Consider the following 20,611-nt stretch of genomic DNA (forward strand, 5'->3'; position numbering starts at 1 on the left):
GTCTTGCAGATTGTAGTGTTTGAATGAGAAGAGAGTGGTCAACAGTGCCAAAAGTGTATGAGGCGAGTATAGGCAAGTCTCGCAAGTAGCTTGGAGGGACATGTGAGCTGGGAGACGGGATTGTAGTTTGAGAGAGAGTTAGAGTCAGAAGTTAGTTTTTTCAGAATGAGAGTAATAACTGCATGCTTGAACAGTGAAGTAAAGATGACAGTAGTGAGAGAGAGTACAGATTTTAGTTAAGGTTGGGATGAGCGCAGCAGACAGAGCTTTATTTATTTGTGAGGATATAGGATCAAGAGGAAAGGTAGTAGAGTTAGAAGAATGAGAAAGGTGTTGATACTTCATCTTTATTGTGTGATCAAATGAAAAGAAGATGCCAGAGGGTTCTGAGCAGGTCACTAGCTGAGGAAGAGCATACCATTTAATCTCAGATTTTATCAATCTTCTCCTCAAAGTAGGTAGCAAGATCTTGCACATTGATAGTTGCTGGTGGATTGGGTGAGGGAGGGTTAAGAAGTGACTTAAATGCATTAAATAGTCACTTGGGGTTATAGGCTTGAGTAGAGATGAGTGCTTGGAAATATGTTTGTTTGGCAGTGTCCAGGGCATTGCAATAGGAGTGATAGATAGCTGGTTGGAGTACGAGATTTATGCCACTGACGTTCAACTTTCCGTGTAGAGTTTTTGTAGGTGTCTTGTTCATTTAAAGTGCCAAGGTTGAAATCTAGGACTAAGTGGAGTGTGATGGGCAGCTGGAGCAACTTCATAAATAGCTATTTCTAGAGCCTGGTTCAGATGTGATACAGCCATCGCAGGAGAAGTGAATGCAGAAATAGGTGCAAGCAGTTATTGCAGAGAGGTTGAAAGTTCTTGAAAATTAATTGTGTTAATATTTCTGCGGGTTTGAGAAGGATTGGAGGACTTCAGTGACACTGAGTTTGAATTAATGGAGGAGAGCATGCAGATGATAAGGTTTTCAGCTGAGAGAGGGAAAGGAGTGTTAGCGAATTCATAAATTAAGCATAGTCTGGTGAATACAAGATAAAGGCAGTGGCCCTCCTGATGAGTATAGGAGTCAGTCCATTTGGAGAGGCCAAGAGAGGAGGTTAGAGAGAGTAGTTTGGAAGCATGAGCAGCAGATTTTGGACCTATATATAGATATCTCCTGCCTACTTCCCAATGTGGCTCACTGCTAAATTATACTAATATGTAGTATATTCATCATGCTCCAAAAATACTAAAACTAAACTTTTGAAGCTTGACAGCGGGCACCTTTACATCTTCAGATGGGAAAGAGTCCTGGGTTGCGAAGACAGTGGTATTAGTTAACCAAGATATTTTCTAGGCAATTCTGTATACATTCATAATGGTTTAAATTGTAGGTAAATAGTTACCAAATTTATGGTTGCCCCCAGAAGGGGGCTGCCAGGTAGCCACAGTTGGGGAGTATATGGCATAGGTGTTTAATTCAGGGGCCTTAATGCTGGGATTCATCATCATGGCACTGCCAAAGCTATATTATGCCAAGATTACTGACATTGTAAAGTGGTTGGCATGGCTACAATGATGTAATTCAGTGTGAATCGCATTATCAGCTGGCCAGATTGCCAACATTATTCATGTAGTGGGTGGTGCTGGGCGGACTTCAGGCAGCTTTGGGAGACTTGAATGCTTTTCTGGGTGGCTAGGAGCTCCACCCAAAATTCGGGAGCTTCCCGGCCAATTCTGAGAGAGTAGGCAAGTTTGGGCCGGGACTATTTTAAACAAAGTCTTTTACCCCCTCACAGTAAAAAAGTATTTTTTCAACATTATTCAGCATGATGCTTAGATTTGGTCTTTTCACCTTTTGATTTTAGCATCAATGTCACAAAACGTTATACTGTCACAGCTGCTGTGCTATATGGCATTACCAAGGTGCAAACTGCTCCTTTTTTTTTGCTTTTACTCCTAACTCTGAATAAAACCCAGAATCTTACGGAAACCATATTGGAAAAGAAGCACTGTAACTTGTTCCTGAGTTCATCAAGTTTCAGGTTGGCACTGAGTTCTTTCTGAACCAAAATTATTATTAAATCATCCAAAGACCTTGCAAACAAATCAGGAGACAAGGTTATAAATAATTCCTCTGTATCGTTAATATTGCTTTCACAACTAGTGCCAGCTACTGTATATTTTAGCATTATCATTAATCATAAGCTAAAAACCACCGCTGAAATCAATACGTGAAATAGTACATTGATTTTTGTATATTAAAAAATAGTGCACTGTAAATGTAAATGATTCAGAATAATTGATTCCCATGCAAAAATGTCCAAAGTAATCTTGATTAATAAAAAACACATGGAAGAACATCATCGAATCCAACAAAGGGAGGCTGGAAATTGGGGGAATGTAGGTAAGGGATGACTGTAATAATAACTATCAAACATTCAGCGCTTAATGCTATTGGCAACTGCTGGTGGGCAGGCCTTGTTTCTATTGGCACAGATCATTGAGAAACCTATAGAATGTAAGGCTTGTATTAGTGAAAGCATCCATAAAGCTTGATTCTAGTAGTGATAGCAGTTAGAATAATTGTAATACCCATAATTGCTTCCTTTGACGCAACCGTTGGTCAAACCATCGAAACTTGCACCAGTCCTATGGTAGGTTCAGTTTCTCCATCTGAGTATGGCTTACTGTGTGAGCGGCTGAGCATCTCTGTATGCAACCGCTTTCAGCAACACGCCCACATCATACCTGCGACACTCCCATAAGATGCAACATATCTGTGCGTCTGTGTAGCCACTTCCTGGTACCTCCCAGTCGCCGTTCAGGAACGTCCTTTACATTTCTGCTATTGTGCATCTAAATTTGTTCTGCAACTCTGTATGAACAAAGTCGGGATGCATGTGTAGTGCGACTCAGACACGTGTGCAGTTTCCCGATGGCGCATGTGCAGAACGGGTCCTGCCATCACACTGCAGAAATGCGATTGCCTCTGCCTGATTGACAGGAAGAGGCATTCACAGGTGGGATGGGGGTGGGGTGCTCTCCATTTTCTGGGAGTGGCGAGGCCAAGCACTGCGACCCAGATGCAGGAGCACCATAAACACATCAGAGTCATCTCTATGACATTTGTCTATCAGGTGCTTTGCAGAATGTGCCCTTCCCCCCTACATTCAAAAACATCTGTAGCAACGATGAACCAAGGAAGTCAGGAATCTCATGAAGAGTGAGTGGTTCCTCTGCATGATGGACCTGTAAAGTATTTTATGGGACGCAGACAGAGACAACCCACACAATGTCAGCAGCTATAGAGGGCCAAAACAGGGCATCCTTAGCCAGTGTGGGGGCCTCACTCCTGGGGTGCCCGATAGGCAAGCTAAGCATAGAAACCTTGATGGGCATAAGGTATCACAAAATACTGACCAAGCAGGAGGATGCCATCTGAGAGGGTCAATGCTTCGTGGAAGACAAATAAATATTTAAGGTCATGAGGCAGCTCCTTGGAGAACACAAGACATCCTTTGGCAGAGATCATCCCTATGTGTCACATCACAAAGCTCCTCCATGCGTCTGGAGGAGAGAACATCAAATTCCATGAAAACTAGTAGTACCAGGTTGGAAGGGAGCATAGACTTGAGGCAAGAAATACCAATGGCAGTCCAATCAATACCATTCAACGTTGTGCAAATGCTGGTGGAGAAACGGATACCACCACCGCCCCCAGACAGCCAATCGCTGACAGGTTGATGCCGATCTACACCCATAATTACAGGACCCGTTCATGCATAAGCAGACCTTTGTACTTTGTACCTCTGTACTTTGCAAAGGACACAGCACCTGCAACCATATATGAATGAGGGCCTCTGTGCAAATCACCACAAGGACTCTGGAGAGCTGCAGAAGTGTGACTTTACTAGTTGCAGTCATGGTGAACAATGGCTATAGAGGCACTATCTGAATAACAAGTGGATGGCAGCAGAGCCGGATTAAGGGGGGGTCTCTGGGGGTAAGTAACCCTGGGCCCCCCTCAGTGACGGGGCCCCCCGTCACCCGCCACAGATCGGATCTCTATTACCGATCCGATCTGCGGCGCTGCGGCTCCCCGCTAATATCAGCGACAGCCAGCCAGAGTTCAGCAGGGCAGCAGAGCCGAGCAACGGCTCCGCTGTCCAATGATATATGAAAATGCAGCCTGCGGCTCCGTGACTGGTTGGAGCGCAGGCTGCAGGAAAGGGGGAGGCGGGATCCCGGCCATGCTGATCTTTGGCGGCGCGTGGAGATGGTTGTATCCAGAGGAGGAGAGAGGAACCTGCAAGCTCTCTCTTTCCCCTCCGTGTTCCTTGTCACAGCCTTGTCACAGCCTCCAGCACAGCAGTGCTAAAGTAAGGCGGGATGCATTCAGTTTTTTAAGTTAATGGGTCGTGTGTGTGTATATAGTGTACAGGGATATACATACAGTATATATATATATATATATATATATATATATATATATACTGTATGTATATCTGCACACACACACATATTAGTATATATATATATATATATATATATATATATAGTATCTGTATATATGTATATACAGACCTAGGGTGGCACTCGCAGCTCAATAAATCACGCTATACCAATTTGTAATATATTAAAGTTTCAATGCATTACATTTTCTTCAGTATATTCTGAAGAAAATGTTATGCATTGAAGCGTTGATATATTACAAATTGGTATAGCTTGATTTATTGAGCTGCGAGTGCCGCACTAGGCCGGTTTATTTTTTAGACTTTTTTTAAGGAGTGGACACTGGCCTATAGTACTACATTTAGGAGTGTCGATCATGCTGGAAACAAAAATAAATATATATAGTATGCATGGACCGGCACTCATTCCAATGTAGGCAGCATACCCTGGTGCCCTCTGGTAGAAATCCGTACAGCTCCCAGTAAGAAACAGCAGCACTCGAGGTTTTTGTGCAATCACAAACGTGTATTCAAAGTACACATAAAACCAAAGGGGCTTGTAGGTGCTGAAACGTTGGTTTTATGTGTACTTTGAATACACGTTTGTGATTGCACAAAAACCTTGAGTGCTGCTGTTTCTTACTGGGAGATCTATCTATCTATCTATCTATCTATCTATCTATCTATCTATCTATCTATCTATCTATCTCATGATTGTCATTTTAGAGCTTAGGGCCCCCTGTTTTAAGTACCCCAGGCCCCCCGAAGCCTTAATCCAGCTCTGGATGGCAGTGATGCAACTTCCGCCTTCCACATTAAAGCAACACAGCATACATCTAAGAGCAGGTGCATGGTGGCAACTTGTGAGTCATTGGATGTTGTAACTAAGATATTAATTAGGAGAGTGGGGAAGAACAGTTGAATATAGTTGAGGGATGCATTATTATAAGGAATACATTGTTTTTCTTTTCCCCTTCCTGCTCTCTTCAATCCCCTTGCTTCTTTTCTCCCCACATTTCTCTGGAAAGGCTACTTGCATATTTTGTTCTGCAAATATATATATAGATAGATAGATAGATAGATAGATAGATAGATAGATAGATAGATAGATAGATAGATAGAAAGATATATCTGTACAATGTATTGTTTTGGGGTATGTACGGTATTCTATATGACTTCATTGTCCTGTATCTGTTATGTTTCCCTGAATAAATAAAAAGGATGAAATGACCATAACATATATGATTGTACCATATTACAGCATAAATGTAATACAGTATTTAAGATTCATTAAATTAATATTAAGAAACATTTATTACCAGTTAAGCCCAAAATTTGCCGCAAAAGTCGGCAGGGATCCACCCATGTGTCTCTATGGGACTTTCAAAACTGTTTTACATCCTAAGTGTCTCTTGTCAACATTATGTACTTGCAAATTTTCCATATTTTTCTCCTTGGAAACGACAAGTGATGATGGTGATGTAGCAGACTTATGAGATCATTGCACTGCAGTTCATTTCTAAAATAAACATCTAAAACTATTTGATATTTCCTCTTCTGTCTTTTTGATATTTTTTTTTTTACTTATTTTGCGTATGAAATACATACCAAGGCACTGGTTACGTAGTGTTCAAAATGGAAAGAACATGTGTCTGTAACTGATCCTGCCTAAAGTGGCCTGATTAAGGGGCAAAATTAAACAAACCACTCCATGCACTCTGTTGGGTCTCAAGGGAGAAACACAAAGGGTCACTTGTTATAGGCAGTCACATTACAGCACAGCAATAAAATCAAGGTTTGGGTTTTTTTTTGTTTTTTTTAATCATTGCACCTATATTTGCAAGTATGTATATGAGCCAGGATTATATTGGTGTGCAACAGGGACATAGCTGTATAGTGGACTGATCTAGGTACAGATAATGCATTGCCAATTGTTGGTAGATGTATCCCAATCGCAAATGCAAAATGTATTAAATACCTTGAAAATGCAGTGAGAGGTATATTTACTAAATTCCAGGTTTATAGAAGTGGAGATGTTGCCCATAGCAACCAATCAGAATCTAGCTACTATGCTGTTGTCTAGAAGATTCTAGATAAATAAGTAGAATCTGATTGGTTGATATGGGCAACATATCCACTTCTATAAACATGTACTTTAGTAAATATACGGTACCCCGTTTAGAGTCAGGAGACAAGAATAGAAGCACTGTTTAAAAATTAGTGATGTGCACCGGAAATTTTTCGGATTTTGTGTTTTGGTTTTGGATTCGGTTCCGCGGCTGTGTTTTGGATTCGGAACGCGTTTTGGCAAAACCTCCCTGAAATTTTTTTGTCGGATTCAGGTGTGTTTTGGATTCGTGTGTTTTTTTACAAAAAACCCTCAAAAACAGCTTAAATCATAGAATTTGGGGGTCATTTTGATCCCATAGTATTATTAACCACAATAACCATAATTTCCACTCATTTCCAGTCTATTCTGAACACCTCACAATGGCCCTCATTCCGAGTTGTTCGCTCGGTATTTTTCATCGCATCGCAGTGAAAATCCGCTTAGTACGCATGCGCAATGTTCGCACTGCGACTGCGCCAAGTAACTTTACTATGAAGAAAGTAATTTTACTCACGGCTTTTTCTTCGCTCCGGCGATCGTAATGTGATTGACAGGAAATGGGTGTTACTGGGCGGAAACACGGCGTTTCAGGGGCGTGTGGCTGAAAACGCTACCGTTTCCGGAAAAAACGCAGGAGTGGCCGGGGAAACGGTGGGAGTGCCTGGGCGAACGCTGGGTGTGTTTGTGACGTCAACCAGGAACGACAAGCACTGAACTGATCGCACAGGCAGAGTAAGTCTGGAGCTACTCTGAAACTGCTAAGTAGTTAGTAATCGCAATATTGCGAATACATCGGTCGCAATTTTAAGAAGCTAAGATTCACTCCCAGTAGGCGGCGGCTTAGCGTGTGTAACTCTGCTAAATTCGCCTTGCGACCGATCAACTCGGAATGAGGGCCAATATTATTTTTAGTCTTAAAATTTGCACCGAGGTCGCTGGATGACTAAGCTAAGCAACCGAAGTGGCCGACACAAACACCTGGCCCATCTAGGAGTGGCACTGCAGTGTCAGACAGGATGGCAGATTTAAAAAATAGTCCCCAAACAGCACATGATGCAAAGAAAAAAAAGGTGAAATGAGGTAGCTGTGTGACTAAGCTAAGCGACCCAAGTGGCCGACACAAACATCTGGCCCATCTAGGAGTGGCACTGCAGTGTCAGACAGGATGGCCGATTTAAAAAAATAGTCCCCAAACAGTACATGATGCAAAGAAAAAAAGAGGTGCAATGAGGTAGCTGTGTGACTAAGCTAAGCGACCCAAGTGGCCGACACAAACACCTGGCCCATCTACGAGTGGCACTGCAGTGTCAGACAGGATGGCAGATTTAAAAAATAGTCCCCAAACAGCACATGATGCAAAGAAAAAAAGAGGTGCAATGAGGTAGCTGTGTGACTAAGCTAAGCGACCCAAGTGGCCGACACAAACACCTGGCCCATCTAGGAGTGGCACTGCAGTGTCAGACAGGATGGCAGATTTAAAAAATAGTCCCCAAACAGCACATGATGCAAAGAAAAAAAGAGGTGAAATGAGGTAGCTGTGTGACTAAGCTAAGCGACCCAAGTGGCCGACACAAACATCTGGCCCATCTAGGAGTGGCACTGCAGTGTCAGACAGGATGGGCGATTTAAAAAATAGTCCCCAAACAGTACATGATGCAAAGAAAAAAAGAGGTGCAATGAGGTAGCTGTGTGACTAAGCTAAGCGACCCAAGTGGCAGACACAAACACCTGGCCCATCTAGGAGTGGCACTGCAGTGTCAGACAGGATGGCCAATTTAAAAAATAGTCCCCAAACAGCAGATGATGCAAAGAAAAAAAGAGGTGCAATGAGGTAGCTGTGTGACTAAGCTAAGCGACCCAAGTGGCCGACACAAACACCTGGCCCATCTAGGAGTGGCACTGCAGTGTCAGACAGGATGGCCGATTTAAAAAATAGTCCCCAAACAGCACATGATGCAAAGAAAAAAAGAGGTGCAATGAGGTAGCTGTGTGACTAAGCTAAGCGACCCAAGTGGCCGACACAAACACCTGGCCCATCTAGGAGTGGCACTGCAGTGTCAGACAGGATGGCAGATTTAAAAAATAGTCCCCAAACAGCACATGATGCAAAGAAAAAAAGAGGTGCACCAAGGTCGCTGGATGGCTAAGCTAAGCGACCCAAGTGGCCGACACAAACACCTGGCCCATCTAGGAGTGGCACTGCAGTGTCAGACAGGATGGCACTTCAAAAAATAGTCCCCAAACAGCACATGATGCAAAGATAAATTAAAGAAAAAAGAGGTGCAAGATGGAATTGTCCTTGGGCCCTCCCACCCACCCTTATGTTGTATAAACAGGACATGCACACTTTAACAAACCCATCATTTTAAGCGACAGGGTCTGCCACATGACTGTGACTGAAATGACTGGTTGGTTTGGGCCCCGACCAAAAAAGAAGCAATCAATCTCTCCTTGCACAAACTGGCTCTACAGAGGCAAGATGTCCACCTCCTCCTCATCCTCCGATTCCTCACCCCTTTCACTGTGTACATCATCCTCCTCACAGATTATTAATTCGTCCCCACTGGAATCCACCATCTCAGGTCCCTGTGTACTTTCTGGAGGCAATAGCTGGTGAATGTCTCCATGGAGGAATTGATTATAATTCATTTTGATGAACATCATCTTCTCCACATTTTCTGGAAGTAACCTCGTACGCCGATTGCTGACAAGGTGAGCGGCTGCACGAAACACTCTATCGGAGTACACACTGGAGGGAGGGCAACTTAGGTAAAATAAAGCCAGTTTGTGCAAGGGCCTCCAAATTGCCTCTTTTTCCTGCCAGTATACGTACGGACTGTCTGACATGCCTACTTGGATGCGGTCACTCATATAATCCTCCACCATTCTTTCAATGGTGACAGAATCATATGCAGTGACAGTAGATGACATGTCAGTAATCGTTGGCAGGTCCTTCAGTCCAGACCAGATGTCAGCACTCGCTCCAGACTGCCCTGCATCACTGCCAGTGGGTGGGCTCGGAATTCTTAGCCATTTCCTCGCAGCCCCAGTTGCGGGAGAATGTGAAGGAGGAGCTGTTGACGGGTCACGTTCCACTTGACTTGACAAGTGTCTCACCAGCAGGTCTTTGCACCTCTACAGACTTGTGTCTGCCGGAAAGAGAGATACAACGTAGGCTTTAAACCTAGGATCGAGCACGGTGGCCAAAATGTAGTGCTCTGATTTCAACAGATTGACCACCCGTGAATCCTGGTTAAGCGAATTAAGGGCTCCATCCACAAGTCCCACATGCCTAGCGAAATCGCTCCATTTTAGCTCCTCCTTCAATCTCTCCAGCTTCTTCTGCAAAAGCCTGATGAGGGGAATGACCTGACTCAGGCTGGCAGTGTCTGAACTGACTTCACGTGTGGCAAGTTCAAAGGGTTGCAGAACCTTGCACAACGTTGAAATCATTCTCCACTGCGCTTGAGTCAGGTGCATTCCCCCTCCTTTGCCTGTATCGTAGGTAGCTGTATAGGCTTGAATGGCCTTTTGCTGCTCCTCCATCCTCTGAAGCATATAGAGGGTTGAATTCCACCTCATTACCACCTCTTGCTTCAGATGATGGCGGGGCAGGTTCAGGAGTGTTTGCTGGTGCTCCAGTCTTCGACACGCGGTGGCTGAATGCCGAAAGTGGCCCGCAATTCTTCGGGCCACCAACAACATCTCTTGCACGCCTCTGTTGTTTTTTAAATAATTCTGCACCACCAAATTCAATGTATGTGCAAAACATGGGACGTGCTGGAATTTGCCCACATGTAATGCACGCAAAATATTGGTGGCGTTGTCCTATGTCACAAATCCCCAGGAGAGTCCAATTGGGGTAAGCCATCCTGCGATGATATTCCTCAGTTTCCGTAAGAGCTTGTCAGCTGTGTGCCTCTTATGGAAAGCGGTGATACAAAGCGTAGCCTGCCTAGGAACGAGTTGGCGTTTGCGAGATGCTGCTACTGGTGCCGCCGCTGCTGTTCTTGCTGCGGGAGGCAATACATCTACCCAGTGGGCTGTCACAGTCATATAGTCCTGAGTCTGCCCTGCTCCACTTGTTCACATGTCCGTGGTTAAGTGGACATTGGGTACAACTGCATTTTTTAGGACACTGGTGACTCTTTTTCTGACGTCTGTGTACATTCTCGGTATCGCCTGCCTAGAGAAATGGAACCTAGATGGTATTTGGTACCAGGGACACAGTACCTCAATCAATTCTCTAGTTCCCTGTGAATTAACGGTGGATACCGGAAACACGTTTAACACCACCCAGGCTGCCAAAGCCTGAGTTATCCTCTTTGCAGCAGGATGACTGCTGTGATATTTCATCTTCCTCGCAAAGGACTGTTGGACAGTCAATTGCTTACTGGAAGTAGTACAAGTGGTCTTCCGACTTCCCCTCTGGGATGACGATCGACTCCCAGCAGCAACAACAGCAGCGCCAGCAGCAGTAGGCGTTACACTCAAGGATGCATCGGAGGAATCCCAGGCAGGAGAGGACTCATCAGACTTGCCAGTGACATGGCCTGCAGGACTATTGGCATTCCTGTCTAAGGAGGAAATTGACACTGAGGGAGTTGGTGGTGTGGTTTGCAGGAGCTTGGTTACAAGAGGAAGGGATTTAGTTGTCAGTGGACTGCTTCCGCTGTCACCCAAAGTTTTTGAACTTGTCAGTGACTTCTGATGAATGCGCTCCAGGTGACGTATAAGGGAGGATGTTCCTAGGTGGTTAATGTCCTTACCCCTACTTATTACAGCTTGACAAAGGCAACACATGGCTTGACAAATGTTGTACGCATTTCTGTTAAAATAATTCCACACCGACGATGTTATTTTTTTTGTAATTTGACCAGGCATGTCAATGGCCATATTCGTCCCACGGACAACAGGTGTCTCCCCGGGTGCCTGACTTAAACAAACCACCTCACCATCAGAATCCTCCTTGTCAATTTCCTCCTCAGCGCTAGCAACACCAATATCCTCATCCTGGTGTACTTCAACAGTGACATCTTCAATTTGACTATCAGGAACTGGACTGCGGGTGCTCCTTCCAGCACTTGCAGGGGGCGTGCAAATGGTGGAAGGTGCCACCTCTTCCCGTCCAGTGTTGGCAGAGCTGGCCCTAACCAATATGATGCCCTAGGCAAGATTTTGGCTGGTGCCCCCTAGCACCACCGCTAATTCCGCCTCTGACCCTGCACCCCTTTCCTAGCACCATTACCACCCACCCATAGCAGTCCTTTTTTTTTTTCCTACCCCCTGTAATTTAAATAAGAACAGTGTGCACATTCGGCACACAACCCAAAAAGGTATGTGTTTTTGCTGGCAAGGGGCATGACCACACAATAGTACCCCCAATTCAAAATTATGCCTCACAGTAGTGCAACTTTATTCACAATTTATCATGCGCTAGTGTCTCTTATTCACATTACATCACACAGTAGTGCCACTTTACCTTATATATGTTACTCCTCACAGTAGTGCCCCTCATTCACATAACATCATATGGAATTGCTCCTTATTCACATTACACCACACCATATTGCTCTTTATTCTCATTACCCCACACCATATTGCTCCTTATTCACATTACACCACACCATATTGCTCTTTATTCACATTAAACCACACAGTAGTGCCCTTTCTATACGTTATGCCACACAGTAGAGCACCTTATACACATAATGCCACACATTGGTAATGCATTTATACACATAATACCACACAGTAATGCCCCTTACACATATGACACACATTATTAATGTCCTTATAAACATAATACGCCTTACACATTATACCAACCCTTATTAATGCCCTTATGCACATAATTTCCCTTACACATATGCCGCACATTGTTAATGCCCATAATGTCCCTTACACATATGCCGCACATTATTAGTGCCCTTATACGCTTAATGACACATAGTGCCCCTTACACATATGTTACACATTATTAATGCCCTTATACACATACTGACACTAATAGTTCCTGGTGTGAGTCAACTGGCAGCTCTGCTAACATCGGGTGCCTATTTTTTATGAAAATGATCTCATTGCTATGTGGCTAGGATGCACAAGCAGCTTCTGCTGATTAACATGATATGTGGCATGCCTATATACTGTGTGCAACTGTGGCTGTATCTGCATACAAAATGCTACACACAGAATATAGGCATGCCACATATCATTTTAATCAGCAAAAGCTGCTTGTGCCCCTAGGCATACCAGATGCCCTAGGCAATTACATAGTTTGCCTATGCCTAAGGCCGGCTCTGAGTGTTGGGAAGGTCAGGCATCGCAACCGACACAATTGGACTCTTCTTGGGGATTTGTGATTTAGAAGAACGCACAGTTCTTTGCTGTGCTTTTGCCAGCTTAAATCTTTTCATTTTTCTAGCGAGAGGATGAGTGCTTCCATCCTCATGTGAATCTGAACCACTAGCCATGAACATAGGCCAGGGCCTCAGCCGTTCCTTGCCACTCCGTGTCGTAAATGGCATATTGGCAAGTTTATGCTTCTCGTCAGATGCTTTTAATTTTGATTTTTGGGTCATTTTACTGAACTTTTGTTTTTTGAATTTTACATGCTCTCTACTATGACATTGGGCATCGGCCTTGGCAGACAATGTTGATGGCATTTCATCGTCTCGGCCATGACTAGTGGCAGCAGCTTCAGCACGAGGTGGAAGTGGATCTTGATCTTTCCCTATTTTGCCCCCACATTTTTGTTCTCCATTTTTTAATGTGTGGAATTATATGCCAGTAATATATCAATAGCAATGGCCTACTGTACCGTACTGCTATATATTATATATTGATGGTCAGCAAAATTCTGCACTGTCCTCCTACTATATATACTGCGCACAACTAAAATGCACCACAGGTATGGATGGATAGCATACTTAACGACACAGAGGTAGGTAGAGCAGTGGCCTACTGTACCGTACTGCTATATATTATATACTGGTAGTCAGCAAAATTCTGCACTGTCCTCCTACTACTGTATATACACTGCGCACAACTAAAATGCACCACAGGTATGGATGGATAGTATACTTGACGACACAGAGGTAGGTAGAGCAGTGGCCTACTGTACCGTACTGCTATATATTATATACTGGTGGTCAGCAAAATTCTGCACTGTCCTCCTACTATATACACTGCGCACAACTAAAATGCACCACAGGTATGGATGGATAGTATACTTGACGACACAGAGGTAGGTAGAGCAGTGGACTACTGTACCTTACTGCTATATAATACTGGTGGTCACTGGTCAGCAAAATTCTGCACTGTCCTCCTACTACAGTTTATACTACAGTGCAGCACAGATATGGAGCGTTTTTCAGGCAGAGAACGTAGATATTTTTAGCACACTGAGCACAGATATTTGCAAGCACACTGAGCACAGATATTTGCAGCACACAGCACAGATATTTGCAGCACACTGAACACAGAAACTGAGAGAACGCTGCACGTCCTCTCCCTATCATCTCCAATGCACGAGTGAAAATGGCGGCGACGCGCTGCTCCTTATATAGAATACGAATCTCGCGAGAATCCGACAGTGGGATGATGACGTTCGTGCGCGCTCGGGTTAACCGAGCAAGGCGGGAGGATCCAAGTCTGCCTCGGAACCGTGTAAAATGGGTGAAGTTCGGGGGGGTTCGGATTCCGAGGAACCGAACCCGCTCATCACTATTTAAAATACATACCTCAGGGTGAAATAAAACACAAAGAATACCCAATAGATTATATTGTACCTCTAAAAACACAAGACCAGCTTCACCATAATCAATACACCATAAGGAGAGCTACATTCCACTACAGCAACACTACATGCCCAGGAATATGCAGATTTAACAGGTCTCATGACTTCTATACACACTGCAAAGCTAATTGGTTGGTACTTTATCTCTCTCTTCTTTATCTCTTTCCAAGCTTCGATACATCTCCCCCTTGGAGAGAGATAAAGTACCTACCAATCAGCTCCTGCCATTTTAAAGGCTGTGGGTAAAAAAAAAGTACATTTAGTAACTGATTACTCAGTACTTTATCTCTCTCCGAATCGTCTCTTTAAGCTTTGATAAATCTACCCCATAATCTCTTATTGGTTGTCTAAATTGTAGAATATTCTCTAATACATAAACATAAACTATGGCTTGAGGCAAAACTCCTATTTGTACCATATATAATGTAAAGAAGTATTTTTCACACAAGGTAGAATCAGGGCCAGTTCTACACCTTGTGGCGCCCAGTGCGAAGGCTTCCACTGGTGCCGCCACACCCCCCCCCCCCCCCCCGGGTGGAGCGGCAAAACAGTTAGTGCACACCGATGGCGCGTGGCAAAAATAGGGGTGTGGCCTCATAGGGGAGGGTCGTGGCCACAGTTATGCCCCCAGTAGCTGTGCCCCTAGTAGATTTGCCCCAAGTAGTTGTGCCCCCCAGTTGATTTGCCCCCAGTAGCTATGCCCCCAGTAGCTGTGCCCCCAGTAGATTTGCCCCCTGTAGCTATGCCCCCAGTAGATTTGCCCCAGTAGTTGTGTCCCCTGTCGCTGTGCCCCCCCAGTAGTTGTGCCCCCTGTTGCTGTGCCCCCGTCTGTGTGCCCCCAGTAGTTGTGCCCCCAGAAGTTGTGTCCCCTGTTGCTGTGCCCCTTAGTAGCCGCTTACAAACACACACAAAAAAAAACCAATACTTACCACTGCCACGCTCCTGCTTCCCGACCACTGCTGCTGCTGCTGCTCCGTCTGACCGCCCGTGGCTCCTCTCTATGGGAGAGACGTTATGACGTCTCTCCCATAGCAGCGCCACACAGAAACTAGAGGTCAATAATGACCTCTAGCGTCTGACAGGTGCGCCGGATGCAGTGGACGTCCACACAGCCCACGGCATCTTCTGCAGCTGGGGAGCGGGGTGCGGGTAGGCAGCAGGTGCCTGCGGGGTCACTGTGGCTACGCCCCCAGGCTTGCCCGCACCAAGAACCGCTCCTGGGTAGAATAGTGTCTTGATAGTATGTAAAGGCATTGCATTCATCCCTCAGGGGCGCCAACAGTTCTGCCAGGCCATGGTAAAAAGAGTGTGCATGGCCAATAGGGTAAGGCGTGTCCAGACCCCCTACTTTGAAAAATAAAAAATCTGCCGGGTGGTGGAGTGCTGTGTGATCGCACCCCCACGCAGGGAGAGAGAGAGGACAGGCTGCAGCTACAGTTAGTTCTCTCTCTCCCTGCCCTGCTCTCTGCAACAGGACAGGGAGGAAGGGGGGGGGGGGGGGGTAGCTGGCCCTGAGCCCCCACCGGGCCTCTCCAACAGACTCGGGCCTGGGTAAAAAGTACACACACATCCTGTTTATCGCTAGCGTCCTTATTTATGCTAATGAAGGATGGAACATGGTCATTCCATTCTTAAGTAACATCGTGTCAGTGTGTACTTGCAATCCCTGCTGACGGGCATTTGTTCCGCTGTCAGAACGAATGCCCGTCGCTTCAGTGTGTACCCAGCTTTAAGAGTACATAAATAAATGGCCTCAAACATAAAGGAACTGAAGCAGTGTTGTAAGAACGGGATGTAGTCAGGATCCCGATGGTCGGGATCCCGACCGACAGAATGCCGGCAGTGCCGCCACAGCTATTCCCACTCCTGGGTATCCATGACTCTCATAGAGTGGGAATAGAACCTTTGGCGAGTGCAGCGAGCCACCGAACCCGCAGCGTGGTGAGCGCAGTGAGCCCGCAAGGGGCCTCGTTGCACTCGCCCCCTACCGGCATACTGGCGGTCAGGATCCCAGCGTCGGTATTCTGACCGCCGGGATCCCATCCCTAACCCGTAAGAACAAGTGGGCCAAAATGCCTCAATTTATAATGTCATAGAAAATTATTGCTTCACGCTATCCATTCCTTCCTAATATGTGCTTACTTGGCTCTTTTGTTTAATAAGTAATGACAAAGCAAAATCTGCTATTTGTTATTTGTCACATGAGATTAGATGCATCAAAATCATAGGACTTGGTGTTGACAAAATGATTATTATGCTTTAAAACACAGATATAAAAAAAACGGGTATACTTCAATCACACTGAGTTCTCACCATCGTACAGATCATGGATTATATGGAAAAGTGCCAAGTGGTGATCCAACTCTGTGTATTCAAAAACACATTATAAAACAGTATACGCAGAAGCATTACACAAGTAGTTTGATGTTTCCATTATCTTACTGTCATGAAATGTTCTTTCTTTGTAATAAAAATGCGGAATATTTGAACTTTCGGTCAGGGAGCTAGATGACTAACAAATGGCATTGTTACAAGTTTTATCAATTCTAGTAAATTTAATTATTTTTCTCTTGAATAACAGCTATGTATTAGTACAAAAGTCCTGCAATTGTTTAGAATACAAGTTGGGTTGATCTACTAGTAACTTTAATGCCTAGTAAATGTTACAAAACCTACATTTATACTGTACTGTGCAAAAGTTTTAGGCAGGTGTGGTAAAAATGCTGCAGAGTAAAGCTGGGCATACACACTATACAATTATCTGTCAGATAATCTGTGGTTTGACAATCGACCATTTGCTACCAAACACTGGAAAATGGACAAAACCTGTCCATGATTTAACCAATTTGTATAAACGACAGGTTTTGTCCAATTTGCAGTGTTTGGTAGCAAATGGTCGATTGTCAGTTGCTCTCATCCATTACCAAGTTTTCATTCCAACCACAGATTATCTGCCAGATAATTGTATAATGTATTCCCAATTTAGACTGCTTTATCAATTAATAAACTGCTAATGAACAGAAGAGACATCTAAATCACATCAATATTTCAGTATCTAAATCAAATCAACCTTTGCCTTCAAAACAGCATCAATTCATCAAGTTTTTGAAGGAACTTGGCAGGGAGGTTGTTCCAAACATCTTGGAGAACTAACCACAGATCTTTTGTGGATGTAGGCTTTATCAAATCCTTCTGTCTCTTTATGTAATCCGAGACAGACTTGATGATGTTGTGATCAGTGCTCTGTGGGGGCCATATCATCACTTCCAGGACTCCTTGTTCTTCTTTACTCTGAAGATAGTTCTTAATGACATTGGCTTTACGGTTGGGGTCATTGTCCTGCTGAAGAAATAATTTTGGAGCCAATCAGATGCCTCCCTGATGGTATTGCATGATTACTGTGGCGCTCTTTTGAAAATGGAAATCAAATATTGTTCGGTAAGTTCTCTCCAGCACTTTTGTCTCCATTAGAGCTGCCCGCTGATTGGCTCTGAGCGGCTGCGCTTTAAATCAAACTCCCCCCATAGACTCCAATGGGGGAAACGTGCCATTGAAGTCTATAGTTGGAACGGATGCATTGTATCCTATGATATTACACCATCGGAAAATATGATTAATTCAAACATGGGAAAATAGTAAATTCTAGTTCACCCATGTCTGATTGATCTCACCCATGTTTAATCTTGGGCAAACACAGGTGAGATACAATTCTTAGTACATTTACTCCTACAGTAGGTCTGGAGACTATGCTGGTTAGTTTATTATTTGAAGCCAACAGTCTTGTTCTTTTCCTTGAAGGTTCAGGGTGCCAGTCTTTTTGTGCAATTGCCCAGACCATCACACTTCCTCCTCCACATTTGACAGTGGGTGTTACATGGGCTTATAAACTAAGAGGCAACCTACTGTTAAGCTTGTTTTGTACTTTGACCTGTAAAGGCAAATGTAAAGCACTTTGAGTACTGTTAGGAGAAAAGTGCTATATAAATAACATTATTTTTATTTGTATTATTATTATTATTATTATTAGAGATGAGCGGGTTCGGTTCTCAGAGAAAATAAATGTACACTGGCCCTGTCCTGTATGCTGTAAAAATACAGGGGTGCTGTGAAAATAAAGTGGCACTGTTCTGTGTGCTGTAATAATAAAGGGGTGCTGTCTTATGAAATGGAGTACAAACATTTGGAGGAAAAAATAGTGAAAGATCAGGAACCACTTCCAGTTCCTAGTACTAGTGCTAAAGAGGCTGCTGCCTCCAGTCATGACATCGATGATGCAAAAATCCATCAACATCGTCTGCTAAGGCTGATGCCCAATGTCATGGAGGGCATGTAAAATCCAAGAAGCAAAAATTAAGAACCAAATTAAAAAAAAGAAGAAATTATGTGATAAGAAACGTAAAATTGACACTATAGTATGCCCTTCACGATACGAAGTGGCAAGGAAAGGCTAAGGCCTTGGCCTATGTTCATGACTGGTGGTTCAGCTTCTCATAAAGATGGAAGCCCTCCTCCCTCTCAAATTTTTTAAAAAAAAAAGCTTGTTAAAGCACAGGAAGAAACAACTGCGCATTCAGAGATATCATAAATCCCCAAGTAGAATCCATCAGTTGTGATGTCTAGGCCTGACCTTCCTAAGACTGTATGGGAAGAGGAGACTCCTACCACCATTTGCATGCCCCCTGCAAGTGCTGGGAGGAGCACCGCCATTCCAGTTGCTGATATTGAGATTGAGGATGTCACTGTAGAAGTACACCAGGATGAGGAGGATCTTGGTGTAGCTGGCGCTGAGGAGGAAGTTGACGATGAGGATTCTGATGGTGATGTGGTTTGTTTGAATAAGGCACCAGTGGAGACCGTTGTTGGCCATGGGATGAAAAAGCCCATTTCTCCACAAATCCGGACAACAGGTGGCAATTCATGTGTTGCCTTTGTCAATCCACAATAAGTAGGGGTAAGGACATTAACCACCTAGGAAGTGGAACATCCTCCCTTATACGTCACCTACAGTGCATTCATCATAAGTCATTGTCAGGTTCAGAAACTTTGGGTAATTGCGTAAGCAGTCCACTGACACCTAAATGATGTGGTTTGTTTGAAAAAGGCACAAGTGGAGACAGTTGTTGGCCATGTGATGAAAAAGGCCATTGTCATGCTTGGACAAAATACAAAAAAATCCATCTCTTCGGTGTGGAATTATTTCTCTGTGAGGATGAGGATGTAAACACTGAAGGGGGGAATCGGAGGATGAGGACGGCATCTTTCCTCTGTAGAGCCAGTTTGTGCAAGGAGAGATTAATTGCTTCTTTTTTGGTGGGGGCCCAAACAAACCAATCATTTCAGCCACAGTTGTGTGGCAGACCCTGTCGCTGAAATGATTAATTTGTTAAAGTGTGCATGTCCTATTTATACAACATAAGGGTGGGTGGTAGGGCCCAAGGACAATTCCATTTTGCACGTCTTTTCTTTGTCTGACACATTATTCCAGGGGTGCTGCCCTTTATAGGGTGCTGCCCCTCTGCCCTATCCGTGCAGGGGTACTGCTCCACTGCCGTTTAAGTCCAGGGGTGCTGTTGCCTGTCTGCTGTGCTGTATAATTCTCCAGGGGTGCTGCCTATGCTGTATAAGTCCAGTGGTATTGCCTATCTGCTATATAAGTCCAGGGGTGCTGCCTATCTGCTGTATAAATCCAGAGGCACTGCCGTATAATTCCAGGGGTGCTGCTGTACTTGATTCTAGGTTTAAATTAAATCCTAGAGCAGAATGTGAAACAAGCTTCAACATCACAACCAGATTTGTGAAAACATATAACCGCAAAGGTGGAAATGGAAATTGCAATTTTGACGAAGTATTTTCCAATGAGACCACATTCAGTCACACTCAGAAGAGACAGAATCATAATCCAGTGAAACTGCCACAGAAAACTAGATTTTCCAAACACACCTACAGTATGCCTATATGTCTGCCATATAATTCCAGGAGTGCCCTGTCTAAAGCCGCTTATCTACATCTTCTAGTGTGCACTGTGTAACCAGCATTAGAGACAGGTTCTTCTTCCTTAATTTTGATTTATTATTAATGTTCCACATTTTGGGATCATTTACAAGATGCGCATTTGTTTTTTTCCTTTATTTTGTTTATGTTTTCTCCTAAATAATTGTACAATGTAAGGGCTGCGTAGGGTTATCGCAAGACCTTGCGGTGTTAGAAGAACACAGTTTCAGTGATCTTGCATTGCATCAGCTTTCCATTGCATTGCAGCAC

This window comes from Pseudophryne corroboree, chromosome 1, assembly GCF_028390025.1.
Source record: "Pseudophryne corroboree isolate aPseCor3 chromosome 1, aPseCor3.hap2, whole genome shotgun sequence".
NCBI classification, from domain to species: Eukaryota; Metazoa; Chordata; class Amphibia; order Anura; family Myobatrachidae; genus Pseudophryne; species Pseudophryne corroboree.